Source organism: Ictidomys tridecemlineatus, unplaced genomic scaffold, assembly GCF_052094955.1.
Source record: "Ictidomys tridecemlineatus isolate mIctTri1 unplaced genomic scaffold, mIctTri1.hap1 Scaffold_4545, whole genome shotgun sequence".
NCBI classification, from domain to species: domain Eukaryota; kingdom Metazoa; phylum Chordata; class Mammalia; order Rodentia; family Sciuridae; genus Ictidomys; species Ictidomys tridecemlineatus.
The window spans coordinates 49,811-55,112 of NW_027522944.1; the positions used below are offsets into that span (position 1 = coordinate 49,811).

Here is a 5,302-nt window from a genome sequence, read left to right on the forward strand (position 1 = left end):
AGGGATTCCAGGACTGGGATGTGTCCCACTCGTCCTTGAAGCCATACTGTCCCTGCTTGAGGCCAGGACTGCTTGCCCACAGGGCTGCAAATCTGGGTGCAGTGGGTGGTCCTGCCTGCTGCATGAGGAGCCTGGGAGACTCTGAAGGCCAGGTGTTCCCAGTCCTTCCACACCTAGTGATTCACTGACCATGGCCCTGATGAGTTGGGGTTGGACAGGCAGAGTGGTTGTCAGTCCCTGCAGAGTAAGAGATTGAACCTCTCTAGTGGCATCTCCATCAGGGACATAGTGGGCAGCCCCCCACCCCAGTCACACACCCTGGCGCCAGCAGCACCTGCAGCCTCTGCGTCTGGATAAAGGAGACACGGAGCCTCATCCTGGCAGCAGGAGGAGCAGCTATGGAGTGGTGATGGATTCCCTGGGAGAGTGTTCTGGGGCTGCTTCAATGAAATACGTGGATTGTCCCATGGGACAATTGTCCAATGGGTTAAAACATAATAAACGCACTGTACAATTCAAAGGCAGCATCTCCATCTCGCCACTCCTCCTGCCCATTGTGGAGTCCTGTCAAGTCCCCACTGTTCTTTCTCAATATTTTATGATCATTTGGCTTCCTTGTATCTCCATGTGCTTCTAGAGGGCTTTAAAATTCTTTTTTTTTTTTTTTTTGTAGTTTGCTGATTTATTTTTAAATTAAGTAATTAATTTTAATTAGGTGTATATGACAGCAGAATGCATTGTGATTTATCGTACACCCAATTAGTTCCTCCATCCCCCCTTCTCCAATTATGGATCAGCATCCACTTATCAGAGAGAACATTCAGCCTTTGATTTGAAATAGCTGCAGAGTCCTGCGCTTTCCTTGGCGGCTTGGCGGCCGAGTGGCCGACCAGCCAGCAGGGGGCGCACTGTCCGCCGCGCTCCCTCCCAGCGCCCGCTTCCGCTAACGGAAGCCTGGACGGCTGGAGGCTGCGGGATGGCGGTGCCGCTCAGGTCCCGCTCTGGTCGCTACCTGCGCTGCCCGGGCGCGGCATCCACTGGCCCGGCCTCACGCTCCGCCCGTCGCCGGCAGGTGTGCAGAGCCGGACCGGCCGAGGCGGCCATTTCCGCGGCCTGAGACCCGCGGCCCGCGGCAGCTGAACCAGAACTTCGGGCGCCTCTTTCCCGCTAGGACGCTGCCTGCCCCGCGCGCCAGGGCGGCCGGCGGGCAGGTGTCCTCCGGGAGGAGCCTCTGGGACCCGCGGCGGGCGGGGATGGCGCGCAGCAACCCGTGTCTCTCTTACCTCTGTCCCTGTGGTGCCCGCTGATGGGGACTGGGTGCCGCCTGGGGCGCCCTGGAGCTGGGGAGGGGCGGCGGTTGAGCGCCTGAGGGAACCCGCACCCACCTGTCCGCCGGCGCGGTGCGGGGTGGGGGCCAGGTGAGTGGTCAGTGAGCATGCGTGGGCTTCAGGTGGTGCAGAGGGAACACCGCGGGCTGTGCCAGTTGTGCCTCCAGGCAGGAGCACCAGAGGATGAACCACAGGCCTTGCTTGGCTGCCTCCTAGCTTTCCCTGAGGATGACCACTCACTCTGAAAGCTCCTTTTTCCACTGCTTCCTTTTGTACCTGGGCAAACACTTTGTCATGAGCCATGCTCTGTGATTTGTGTTTCTAAGTTTGATTATTCACTTTCTATAGATCAATTATGAATCTCTCCAATTAGGACTTTAATGTTTTTCTCAAAACTCAGTTTTTGTTTTTGACCTACAAGCAACCAAAAACTTAGCCTTTAATGCATGCCTTTTTCTTCATGAAATCAGCTAAGAAATATGTATGGAACACCCACTGTGTGCATTGTGCTGGGCACTGTACTGGACACCCTCCATGCATATTTGATTAAGGCATAGGCTTTTGCATCACATGTCCTTTCAGTTTGGTGGAAAAGAGAAGAGAATCAATTGCTCATTATCTTTCTTGCTTGGCATGATCTCAGCCAATACTCTCAAATTTCACTTTTGTTCAAGGATTCTGATTCTTGCAAGAACATTTTAATTTCTTTGGGGAGTTCATTTAGTATCTGAAATTTTGTGTGTATTTCATGCTGCCTTTCTATAATATGCCTTTACTGGCTTTTTAAAGTGCACATATGTAACTTTTCTGGAGACAAAAATGAGGCCTTTACCTATAATGGGGGTCCTGTTTGGTTTTTAACACAGTATGCAGTGTGGTTACTGCTGAAGCTGAAAACCTGGTATTCTTTCTCAGTAGTGGTAATGTTTTTCTGGCAATTGCCATACTAGGCCTTTCACATTCTTGGAGTATATTGGAACTTTATGAATATAGAAATGTTTAACAGGCTTCTGACTTTATCCCATGTAACACTTGAATTGAGAGTCTCTTGTTTTCTTTGTATATACTCATACCCCAAATTCACAACTTAATTTTGAAGTTTATCTTTCATTTGATGAACTTTTCCCCCTCACAAAGATTCCAAGTTTTTCTCAACTCATGAAGCCGATGATACATAAACAACTGTAAAGAGAACCACAAACTGAGATGTGTTTCTTTGCTATCTTCATCTAGACACAGTTATGTCTGTCTCCTATCCTACCCCACCTTGGCCTTATGATAAAAATTCATAACCCAGCAGAATTACAAAGTGTTAAGTCCACAAATAATTGCCAAGTCCTGTTCAAAGTCATTCTTTCTCACCTGCCTTTACCTGTGCTTTGATTTTGAATAGCTTGTGCTGTTTTGGAGCCTTCATTTCTTAAAAGTTAAAATGGACTGGTAGAGAATAAATACAGCACAGGAGGAGTGATTTCAGTGACTTAGTCACAAACCAACACAAAATATTTTAATGAGTGAATGGGATTCAATTGTCATTTTGTAAATGATCATCTTTCTTCCTTTTCTGGTAGGGTTTTTAGACCCTGAGGAGGAATTGGAGCTGATCCACATTATGGGAATGGAAACCACCGAACCTGAGCCAGACAGTGCAGTGCAGCCTGCCTCTTGCTCTGATGACCTTTCATGCCAAATGAGACTCTGAGAAGATCACTCCATTGAAGACTGTTCTAAGAAAAAGCAGGATCAGAAGAGACTGGGAACTCAAAGAGGTCTTGAGACCAATGTTAAACACTTTGCTAGAATCTGGATCAGTTCATGGGGATTTTAGATCTAGAGACGAGAGTGGTGATGAGAGCAGTTTAGTTTCCATGAACCTATGGAAATGAAACCTCTGGAAATTAATCCATCATGTCCAACAGAAGAAAATGATGTATCTGTCCTGATTCCTGTGGGGGACCAACTACCAGAAGCCCATCTTTCCACTGATGTTCCAGAAAAAAACGGTTCCAATCCAAACCACAGCTTTCCACCAGAAACCACGGGTGAGACAGTGGTCCATTCGACCGCAGGGCACTTCCAGACTGAACTTTTTTAAAAAATTTATTTATTTGTTCTAATTAGTCATACATGACAACAGAATTCATTTTGATTCATAGTACACAAATGGAGCACAACTTTTTATTTCTCTGGTTGTACACAAAGTAGAGTCACATCATTCGTGTCTTCCTATATGTATCTAGGGTAATGATGTCCATCTCATTCCACCATCTTTCCTACCCCCATGGCCCTCCCTTTCCATCCCTCCCCTTTGCCCTATCCAAAGTTCATCCATTCCTCCCTTGCCCCCTCCCCCATTATGGATCAGTATCTACTTATCAGAGAAAATATTCACATTCAGTTTCAAGTGATATTCCTACTAGCCCCGACTGCATATACATTGTAATGGATTGATTATATTCCAGGGATTTTTCAAGACAACAGATTTGGACATTTGGACATCAGTGATCAATTGAGTACTGAGCTCTTCCAGGACAAAAGTGAGGAGGCTTCCCTTGACCTAGTGTTTGAGCTGGTAAGTCAGCTACAGTGTCACACTCACAAAGAGAATGGAATTGAAATTTGCATGGAGTTTCTGCAAGGCACTTGTATTTATGGCAGGAATTATTATTCATGCTTAGAGCACTGTATATTATTTTTCCTATTTCAAGAAAATTTACCATTTGTCAAAGAAACCAACTTCCCATTTAAAATTGTCTGTTAACTATGAAAGCTGTATACTTGAGTCATTTGCATATCTCTTCATACTGTAGTGGTCTTTCCTTTGTTATTGACTGATACAGTACCCTGATTACAAGGTTATTTTGTACTTGTCTTAATACACTAGTATAATAACAACTGCTTAAAAATAAAATAAAATAAAAGTACCATGTGACATACATGTATCTTGCACATTGATGATTACTGTAATCAAGCTAATTAACATATCCACCCACTCACATGTGTGTGTGTGTGTCTGTGTGTGTTTGTGTTTGTGTGTGTGTGTAGTGAGAACACTTTCAAGCAGAACAATTAAAAAATTTTTTTAGTTGTAGTTGGACACAATACCTTTCTTTTATTTATTTTTGTGTGGTGCTAAGGATTGAACCCAGGACCTCACATGTGCCAAGCAAGTGCTCTGCAACTGAGCCATAACCCCAGCTCACAGAGCAGCAAATTTAAGCATACAACAGAGTGTTATTCACTGTGGGGACCCAGTTGTAGGACAGATGTCCAGAATTGGCTCATGCTGCATCACTGAAGTTTTGTACTCTTTGGGTAAACCCCGAGCTCCTGGGAACCACCATCCTGCTCTCTGCTTTTACAGAGCAACTGGTTTTGATTCCACACTTCATTGAGGTCATAGAGCACGACCTTCTACATTTGCTTTTTTCACTTAGAATAATGTCTCCTAAAGCTCATTAGGGTTTCAAATAACAAGATTTCCTGCATTTTGAAGGCAGAATATTGTTCTGGGTGTCAAATGGTTGACATGTTTTTGTATGTGGACATAATCTTAAAACACCAGTTAAGAAAATTAACGAGATTTTTTTCAGAAGTGATTTATGAAACATTACTTTTATTTGTTTTAGTACCAGGAATTGAACTCATGGGGGGTTAACACTGAGCCATATCCCAGCGCTTTTTGTTTGTTTGTTTGTTTTCAAAGTTTGAGACAGAGTCTTGTAAACTTGTTTAAGGCCTTGCTAAATTGCTGAGACTGGATTTGCACTTGCAATTCTCCTGCTTCAACCTCCCAAGCTCTGGAAAGTAGTATAGAAATCCCTCAGAAATCTTGCAATGAAACAAGCATTTGAACTAGTTATCCCACTCTTTGGCATATACCCAAAGTACTTAAAATTGGCATACCATAAGGATGCACCCACATCAATATTTTTTGCACCTTAATTCGCAATAGCTAAGCTCTGGAACCAACC

General features: G+C 44.5%; 1 long non-coding RNA gene across 1 annotated transcript; it reads left to right on the top strand.

Annotated features, from left to right (window-relative positions):
* Positions 1-661: 661 nt before the first annotated feature.
* On the top strand, positions 662-4,266 carry LOC144373663 (uncharacterized). Its single transcript, XR_013433255.1, has 2 exons — positions 662-1,418; positions 2,900-4,266. It is a non-coding gene; the product is annotated as an uncharacterized LOC144373663 (long non-coding RNA).
* Positions 4,267-5,302: the final 1,036 nt, after the last annotated feature.